This window comes from Callospermophilus lateralis, chromosome 3, assembly GCF_048772815.1.
Source record: "Callospermophilus lateralis isolate mCalLat2 chromosome 3, mCalLat2.hap1, whole genome shotgun sequence".
NCBI lineage: Eukaryota > Metazoa > Chordata > Mammalia > Rodentia > Sciuridae > Callospermophilus > Callospermophilus lateralis.
Genome location: NC_135307.1, coordinates 32,636,736 through 32,646,850, shown reverse-complemented (window position 1 = coordinate 32,646,850; position 10,115 = coordinate 32,636,736). Strand labels below are relative to the sequence as shown.

At 46.5% G+C, this 10,115-nt stretch overlaps 1 long non-coding RNA gene across 1 annotated transcript; it reads left to right on the top strand.

Moving 5' to 3' along the window:
• The first annotated feature begins 4,391 nt into the window (after positions 1 to 4,391).
• Positions 4,392 to 5,682, top strand: LOC143641516 (uncharacterized). The gene is made up of 3 exons (XR_013155358.1): positions 4,392 to 4,613; positions 5,070 to 5,231; positions 5,356 to 5,682. It is a non-coding gene; the product is annotated as an uncharacterized LOC143641516 (long non-coding RNA).
• The last annotated feature ends 4,433 nt before the right edge of the window (positions 5,683 to 10,115 follow it).

The window sequence follows — 10,115 nt, the reverse complement described above, 5'->3', positions numbered from 1 at the left end:
AGGGCTGGGATTGTGGCTCAGCAGGAGAGCGCTCGGCTAGCATGGGTGGGACCCGGGTTCGATCCTCAGCACCACATAAAAAAATAAATAAAGGCATTGTGTTGTGTCCATCTACACCTAAAAAATAAATATTTTTAAAAAATGAACCTGAAAACATGCTGAGTGGAAGAGGCCAGTCACAGAGGACCACCCCCTGCATGACCTCATCTATGCAAAACACCTTTGTGGACAAATCCTAGTGGCTGCCAGGGCCTGAGGGAGGAAGGGAGGAATCCGGAATGGCTGCTAATGGCACAGGACTTATTTGGAGGTGATGAATATATTCTGGAATTAGTGGTGAACTGTACAATTAAAATGGTTCATTTTATGGCCAAAAAGACAAGATACCTTCTTAGGCCCTCTTGGCTACCCGACTTCTCCCACCTGTTTGACTTTTCATATATCTAGTTCCCCACTTTGTTTCTTCTTAGCATTTAGCACTTTGTGGTGGGGATTACCAGGGATTGAACTCAGGGGCACTGGCCCACTGAGCCACATCCCCAGCACTATTTTGTATTTTATTTAGAGACAGGGTCTCACTGAGTTGCTTAGCACCTTGATTTTGCTGAGGCTGGTTTTGAACTTGTGATCCTGCTGTCTCAGCCTCCCAAGCTGCTGGGATTACAGGCATGCACCACTGCACCGGCCTTAACACTCTTCATTATCTGTTTTATTTGTCTCATTTATTGCTTTTCTTTCCCACTTGAATGCAAATATTGCTGAATCTCCAGCACTAGAGCAGTACATAGCACATAGTATATACTCAACTAAGAATGAATGAAAGGATGGTTTAGGTACATGGTAACAGTGACTTTCTCTCCAGCTGAGAATTAGAAGTCAGGCCTCCTGAGAGCAATAACATCTGAGCATCCACGATGCTAATTGTTGACAGCCCTGTGTCCCTCGATAGATCAAAGAATGGAGCCACATTCCCAGGACTCACACCCCTTTGGCCTGTTCATTCTGAATTCCTTCCCTGCCCAAACCCACCCCACATCAGGGATCTTCCTCCAAACTCAGTGAAATTCACCTTGAATAATAGTGATGATTCAACAAATGGTAGCACTTGCCATGTACTGATCATGATGATTACCATTTCATGTACAGTTCTTATTTAGTCCCTTATGAGATAGGTAATATCATCCCCAATTTTGACATGATAAATTGAAGCTTAGAGATGGCATCCAACAATGCATTGAGTGATTTCCTCTTCTTTGAGAAACTCCCACCTATGCACAAAGGTGGGCTGTGGCTGGCGTGTTGGTATCCAATATATTCCACCTTCCACCCCTCGGGCCAGCCCTGGCAGATGGGGTCAAGGTAGAAGCCAGACCCCAGCAGGGAGGTCCTTTTCTTTCTCCCAGAAATGTAGAATTCGGATTCAGAGACACATGTCCTCAATGTGAGGCCCTTGATAAAGTAGGACCAGAACACCTTAGGCCGGTCATGAAAGAAAAGACTTCAAGTGTGCTAACAATCGCAGATAACTCTACGACTCCAGAAAAAGGCAAAGGAGGCTCACACCAGACCTTGTCCTTCAAGGCCCACCTGAGTCTCCAGCGCTCAGGTGTTATGAGACCCTCTCTTAGTCTTCCAATTAAACACTCCATTTTGATTAAGATGAATCAAGTGACTTTCAATAATTTGTAATCAAAGAAGCTTGTCTCAGAGAAGTCAGGTCCTTACCCCACACCCCAAGAATGAGCAGGGACTCCAAGGCCCATTCATTTCTGTAAACACCAATTAATGCAGGTTTGTTCTGCATTAATGCATCCTCCGGGCTGGCAGGAACACTGTGGGGCTTCCCCACCAGATCCTATGGCCTCATTTTACCTCTTTCCATACTCAGTACATCTTCCTAAGGAAAACTGAGGTTGAAATACGCTGCAGGGCAGCCTCTAATGGAAAAAGAAGTCAACGAGCAGAAAGTAGAAGAGATAGAAAAGAACAGCACCATTTGGGTAGGGGTGGGAATCATGGGGTAACTTCAGGTTTTACTGAGTGTGGAGTCTTTGAGGGAGAAATTAGAAGCCAGCTCTTCCTCCCCACAGAGACACAGCTAGACAGATGGGTGGGGTGAAGAGAGGAGTGGCCAGGAAGGAGTGTCTGGACAGCTTAGCTTTTGGAATGGGGACTTCATCCATGAAGCTTCCAGGCCCGAATCATTCCCTTACCTTGTACCTCTCATTCAGTCTCAGTCCAAAGATGCCTTCCAGCCAGGTGAAGCCCCAAGCAAAGTGGGTCAAAGGCTTCCCTGGGCAGAGCTATTAGCAGCAGCTGCTCCCTTGGAGCCACTTGAAGTCTGAAGCTCCTGAAGCTCTGTTTATTGACTCTGTTTATTTCTCTAATTTGTCAAGTACTGTCTGCAAGCTGCAGCCTGCCTCCTAAGCGCTCAGCTTCTCTTTCGCCTCGCAGGCTGCACCAATTTGATTAGCACACTCTGCACTCCATCTTTCAAGTCATTAATGAAAACACTGATGAATACTGGGTAAGTCAGTTCCCCGGGGCCTCTCCTCCACCCCAGCATCTTCCTGCCTTGCTAAACAACCCTCTTTTCAGATAACCTTGGCCCATTGTTACAGAAGTTATGTTCACTTACTCATTTATTCCTTTTTTAGGTCTAGAGTCGGTAGCTTAATGGCGGGCCCATGAACCATGCTTAGCAACAGTACGCTATTACTGTTATGAGATGTGCAGGGGAAGCAGAGAAGCACAGGACAGACTCCAGCCCTCAACAATAAGACTTGGACTAAGAATAACAGAGACCACTTATGAAATGCTTACTGCGCTAATTATGGTGCGGACTTTCTCCATCCTGTGCTAGACATTGTCCACACCAAAGGGGCAGCTGCTGGTAATGTTTCTAAAGTTAAGATGTTAGTTGGGATTCTAAAGTCAAAGTTCCTACTCTGGCTCTCCCACTTTCTGGCTTCTTGGTCTTGGACCACCCTCTGTAAAGTTGGGATACTACTACTTACCTTATTGTTGAGAGGATTTAAATTATTAAATAAGATGATACAGAAAAGGTACTTGGAGCACTGCCCAGCACATAATATGCATTCAACAATGGTGATTATTATTTTATGTAATATGATTACCCTTTATGAGGCAAGTATTATTATCTGTGTTTTACCAACAAGAAAGCTGAAGCTTGAAGAGGTTAATTTGCCCAAAGTCCCACAGCCAACGATGAGACTAGAGTCCAAGCCCAAATCGGTTTGATTCCAAATTCCATTTGGTTTATTAGTGCAACCTGGAAAGAAAGAAGACATGCGTAAACAAAAATTTTACAAAATAGAAAAGCAAACGAGGTTGTGAAGCACAAAATGTTTTCATGACACATAGTAGGTTCTTGACAAACCCTACCTGCTGATGCTGCTGATGCTGACGATGATAATAAGATTCTAAGTGTCAGAGGACAGGGGGAGATTATTTCAGAGCAGAGGAATAGTTGGTGACTGTCATAGCTGGGGAAGGTGGCATTTGAACAGAACAGGTGTGAATAGGACCCAATGATGAAAGAGAAAAAGATGTCCCACACAGAGAAAACCACAGGAGCAAAGGCATGTGGATGGGAATGTGCAGGTGTGTTTGAAAAGAAACAGCAAGAAGTTCCGTTCGGCTGGTACGTGGTGTATGAAAGGCACCAGTTGAGACTGAGCTAATTGGAAAGGAGCCACAGTGGCATTGATAAGTGAGGCCTTGACCAAAGCACTGGCCAAAGCAGAGAGATTTCTCATAGTCCAGTCTCCTGGAACTCATCCTGGGGAAAGAACCATGGAGGATTGGAAGGTAAGGAATGAATGGGATCTCTTTAATGTTCAAGTAAGCAACTCCTAGAGTTCCTACACAAGCAGGGCTAACATTCAGCCAACATGTGTGTATAAATATAGATTCAAAAATATATATATTCAAGGGCTTTTCTTCCAGGCTGGTAAATGGCACTGCCATGAGCCACCTGAGGCCCCTTCCCCGGGACGTGAGGACCTCCTTGATTTCCTACCATAAAATTATTTAATGTCTGGCACTATTATGAAAATAGCCCCAGGGCCTGGGGAACTTGGCTTGAGTATACTTTTGCAAAGCATTTTCCTTGAGATTGACAAACACAACAACCCTATCAATGAATGGGGAAGCAGGCAGGGCATTGCTGATACAGTGCGTAGGAGAAAACAGACCCAGACACTATACACTGGCCTCAGATATTCCTCAGGTTAGATCCTTGCCAGGAACTGTTTCTCTGCTGAGTCACTGGGGCTGGGGCCCAGCCCTGCCCAGCCACGTGACTGACTGTTATGTGGGAGTCTTGTTCCTTCCTGAGCCTGGAGAGACCACATGGTCTATTTCAGGACACGGATGCTGCCACCACGCTAGGTGCACACCTAAGTGTTCTTGGGAGCTCCTGGTTTTCCTGCAACTTTCAGCATCAGATATCTTGGATCTTGCCATTAGTTTGGCAATGCTTTAGAAGGTGCCAGAAAAAGAATCCTCGAGTTGTGGCTGAGGCATTTCTCTTCCCTATGGACCAATGGTGGACTGGTTCTGCTGCTCCTCAGATCCTTTGGATGCCTGAGGTGAGACCAGGGAAGGGGAAGGAAGCTGGGATCTGCTCTTTCCTCTGTTACAACTTCTCCTACCCACAGCAATGGCCTCTCTCATCCCTGCAATTCAAGTCGATTGCTCCCTCTGCCCACAATCACCTCCTCTGACCCTCACCCCTTCACAAAAGAGCCCTAACAGGGAGGAGAGGATCCCGTGGCAGATCCCTGATGAGGCAGGGCCCACAGGCAAGTCTGCACCCTGGGCAACTCCTGGGATCACAGGTGTGGGCAATGCTCCAGGGTGAATGGTACCTCTGAATCCTTGAGTACAAGCCCTGTGTGCCATCTGCTGCTCCTTCCTTGGGACAAAAGCCCCGTCACTGTAGGGACACCAGAAAGGAGGTCCTAGACCTCCAACATCTGCCCTCCCGCTAGATAAAGAGATTGTTTCTTTAATGAAAGTCAGAATTTTCCATCTCTCCCTTGCAGCAAAAGCAGAGAAGACACAGAGCGCCTTGATCTCATGCACCTGGGGCTGGAGCCCAGAGGCTTTTTCAAGGAGCTTCTCCCAGAAGTGGAAACAAGGGCCCCTGGATTGTAGTGAGGATCTAATCAAGGACACAGAAAACAGAGGAGGGAAGTGACACCTAGGTGGGTCTTTATTAGCAATCAGCCTGCTGTGTGCAGCAGGTCCTGCCTGCTCATCCTCACACAGATTTCTGGGGCCATTCAAGTCCCCCTCTTGTAATAGCCTGTGTGGTCTCTGTTCTCCTAGATGCTGGGCCTGATGGTTGCCCGTGGTCCAGTGGTTGTTGAAATCACACCCGCCCTGCTTGTTCAGACCCTGCCTTCTATTCCTACCTCACCTATGCTTCTTTTCTCCGCGGTGGTCTTCAAGTCTCAAGCCTACTGAGCTGACCTGGGCATTGGCTCCGCGTTTCCTGATCATCGCCAACATTGGCCTGGCCATTCTCATGGCAGCAGACACTGATCTGGCCTCCTCCCTAGCCTAATCACCCTGCCATACCCATTGATTCAGAGTGTCATGGCATGAAAGGGGGCATCTCCTACCAGTAGGACTCCTTATTGAGCCCTAGCATATCAAAAATTTTAAATTAAATTAATTGATTAATTTGTTGATTTTTTGTCTTACTGGGACTTGGACCCAGGGGTGGTCTACCACTGAGCTGCATCCTCAGTCCTATTTATTGAGACAGGGTCTTGCTAAGTTGAACCAGGCTAGCCTTGAACCTGAGATCCTCCTGCCTCAACCTCCTGAGTTGCTGGGACTTTATGTATGCCACTGTACCTAGCTGGACAAAAGTTTTCTAAAGGCACGAGATGCCAAGAGCCTCTCAATAGACCTACGCAAGTCCTGGGGAAGAGAGGAGTGGGGCAACAGAGCTAGAGATCAAGTATGAATGCTCCTGCCCACAGGGCCTGGCATGTTGGTTCCCTGGCCCTGAAGCAGCAGCAGACTGCTGGGACAGGCACAGACCAGGGGCAGGGACAGGGAGGGGAGCCACCCCCACAGCCACTGGGATGCCTTGTCAACAGGCCAATGTCCTTTGGAAAATGCTCCAGCAAGAACGGCAAGAGTGAGACAAAGGATTTCCTTCCTCTTCCCTCACGTTAGGAATTCCCTGGAGGTCCTCTGGGGAGCCATGAGTCTGTCTTTGTAACAATCCTAGACACTGGTCAAAGTTTTAAACCACCTTATAAACAGGAAATGGAACAAGAGGCAAGATTAAAAAGGTGTGTCAGAGTCCGCTGCTCGGGGAGCCCGCTGGTTCTTGTCACTGTGGGCAAGGTTCAGGAAACAGATCTTTCCACATTGCATTTGAGGCCGCGGAAGCTTGCACTCACAGCCCGGGGTCGGGGGGGGGGGGGGGGGGGGGGGGGGGGGGGGAACGGAGCACACCAGTTAGAGAAAGGGGGAGTGGGAAGGAAGACAGGGGAGCAGAGACAGATAGGGGAGATGTGGGGAAAGAAAAGGAAAAGGGAGGGCAGGGAAAGGAGGAGAGGAGGAGGCCGGAGGAGGAGGAGAAGAACAGGGCGAAGTGGACTCACCCTTGACGTGCCTTCACTTCTCCTGCCTCCTCATTCTCTGTGTGCTCCAGTAAGCAAGTTCCTTACTGGCACTTATTCTATACGCCATGAACCCCCACCACCCACCCCTCCAGGTCCTTCCTCTCTCTCCCCTGGACGTGTCCACCATTCCAATTGTCTTCTTACCTTCAGTTTCTCTCATCTGCAGCTCCTCTTTCTCACCACTCTAGGAAAGCTTCCTAAAATAATTTTTGCATGCCATTATTCTTATCCTATGATCATTTGTTTTATAACTTTCCCCTTTTAATTCCCCAGTGTGGTGTAATAAAAAGATACGAGCGGCCCGCAGGGTGGTGCTCATCTATAATCCCAGCTACTGGAGAGGCTAAGCAGGAAGACTGCAAGTTCAAGGCCAGCCCAGGAGGCTTAGTAAGATGTTGTTACAAAATAAAAAATAAAAAGGGCTGGGGTGTAACTCAGTGGTAGAGTGCCCTGGGTGCAATCTGCAGAACTGAAAAAAATTTTAAATAAATAAACAAAAAGTGGGGTTGGGGTTGTGGCTCAGTGGTAGAGCACTTGCCTGGCATGTGTGAGGCACTGGGGTTCAATCCTCGGCACCACATATAAATAAAAATAAAGATATTGTGTCCACCTAAAACTAGAGAATATTTTTTTTCAATTTAAATAAATAAACAAAAAGAGATGAGTGTTTCACAGACTGGAACTTTGGGTTCTCAACCTCAGCACTGTTGACATTTTGGGATGGATAATTTGGTATTACAGGGGCTGTCCTGTGCATATTTGGATGTTTAGCAACATACCTATCCCTCCCCAACTCTCCCACTTGTGACAACTAAAAACTTCTCATACATCAATAATGTCTCCTGGGGGACAACATTGCCTCTAGTTAAGAACACTGACCCAGGGCTGGGGATGTGGCTTAGTGGTAGGCTCTTGCCTAGCATGTATGAGGCACTTGTTTCGATTCTCAGCACCACATGGAAGTAAATAAATAAAATAAAGGTCCATCAAAAACTAATAAAAAAATATTAAAAATAAAAAAAGAACCACTGTCCCAGATTCAAATCTCGACCCTGTCACCTATGCACTGTGTTCCCTTGAATTCAGGGCTAATCATTCCTACTTGATGAAGCTATGGTAAAAATTAAATAAAATTGTTCTAACACACCTAACTGATTTGTTCTTAGTCTCCATTCTTTCATCCAAAAGGCTCCGGTGGTTACTGTCATGTAAAGTACAAATCAGAGATTCCACAACCATTGAGCCCTACCCTGGATGTATTAGTTAGAACAGATAAAATAACAGTGGATTAAACTAGTCAGAAGTCTCTCAAGTGAAGCAGAGAGGAAATTGGGTCAAACTCATCCTTTTTTATCAGGAACCCACTTCTGCATTAATGGCATTAACCCCTTCAAGAGGGTGAAACCCTTGTGGCCTGACCACCTCTTAACTGTCCCACCTCCCAAAACCGTCACAGTGCAGTTCAAGTTCAACATGAGTTTGGAGGGGATGTTCCAACCATAGCAGGCTTCAAAGTATGAATTGGGGTCACGATAGGCACAATTTTTAAAGCCCATAACAAGCATACCGTAGATGCCCAGGAAATATTTCTTGTCTTCTTGCAGGGACAGATGAGGCAAGACACTGAAGACAGCAGGAAGCAGATTTACTGTTTACTTATGGTTGCAACCAGGTTCAGAGGGAAAAGCTCTTGCTGTAAACAACTAATCCTCCTGAACCTCTAGTTCAGGCAGTTTCAGAACTTTATTCCCAGTGTGTAGGAGAAGGGGCTTAGAAGTTCACAGTCTGCAGAAGTTCACACAAAAGCCGCTTTTTCTTTCACTGTTCTGGGCAAGTTAACCCTTCAAGGTCAGCTTCTGAGATGTGGAGGGCTTCTTCTCCCCTGCCAGCTGTTACTATGGAGCCCAATTAATAATGTTTTCTCTTCTTATTGCAATGGAAACATCTCTGTGAATCCCATTTTGCATTTGCAAACACACTGTTGAAAACTCTTTTTTTGCTTGAAAACTTTTTACAAACTATTATATATGGTCACAATACTAGACGGTCCATAAATGTTATGAAACACTAGTAAAGGGGCGTCCAGCACCTGCAGTGCTGATCTCTTTCAGGCCCGTAGCCAAGTAAGATAGAGCAGCAGGAAATAAGAAGTTTAACTACATTGAACTCTTTTGTGGAGATTCTTTTGCTGATGGTCCTAAGAAAAGCTTAATTAAGATTCCCTGTGGGGGAGGGGGTGCACTACAATCTGATTGAAAGGGAAAGGTTGTGCCCCATGGCTGACGGCTGCGCCAGGATCCCTTGCTTCATTTTGCCCTGGTTACTCCTCCTCTGGCCTCCTCTTTGGATTCTCAGACTCTGCTCCCACTCATGCTTCTCCTTCTTCTCAGGCTGTTCCTTCTCAGTTCGTTTGTGAGTTCCTCTACCTTTGGCCATCGTTTAAAAGCTGAGTGTTCTCAGCCATCTTTTCTCCTCACTCTCTGGCCTCTCTGCGTTGGTCTCACTACTCCACGGCTGCCGTGAGCATTGTGTCCTGGTAGTTTTCAGATCCCTCACTTCCACCCCGACCTCTTCTGAATGGCTCCTTCAAATCACTACCAGGGCTATCTGGGCATGACGCTAGCACAGTCACCTCAATATGCCCCCAACTGCAGCACTTATCAGCACCCTCCTCGGTTTTCTCCACAGGATACTCCATGCTCCCAGCACACACACACACACACACACACACACACACACACACACACACACACTCTTCTCTGAGCTTCTTAGAGAACCACATCATCGCCTCCTAAGGACTAAACTTTCCCTCACTCTTATTTCCAACCCCTAAATCCCATTGGTTTCACCTTCTTGATTCTTCTTTTTTTTTTTTTTTAATCTTTTTAAAATCTTTTTTGTCTTTTTGGGGGGGGTGTCGAACCCAAGGCTTTGTAAATGCAAGGCAGATGCTTTGCCACTGAGCTTCACCCCAGCCCTCTTGATACTTCTTTATATCCCTGACCAGTTGACTTTGGGCTACTGTCGTCTGTCATTTAGATGAAAAAAAACACAACCTTCTTTCTAAATCACTTGCCTTTAATCCACTTTCCTCTTCAATCCAACTCATTTTCTAAAACATAAATGCAATCACATCTCTCTCCTGATTAAAACTTTTAAGGACTCACCATTGGCCTAGTACAAAATTCCAAATTCTTTAGTCTGGCAAAAGAATTCTTCGTGCTCTGGGCACTTCTCCACTGTAGTTCATCTCTCTCAAAGAGCAGGCAAGGCCATAGCCTTGGGCAGGAGTCTCTGCAAGGACTCACCACACAGCCCATGGTGTCCTCTGACATTCCAGGGAGTTGGGGCTGGAAAGACCTCAGTGCTCACTAAACCAGCAGAATCCGGGGCCAGGAAGAAACACAATTGTCCAAGATAGCACAGTAAGTTAGGGGCAAAGAG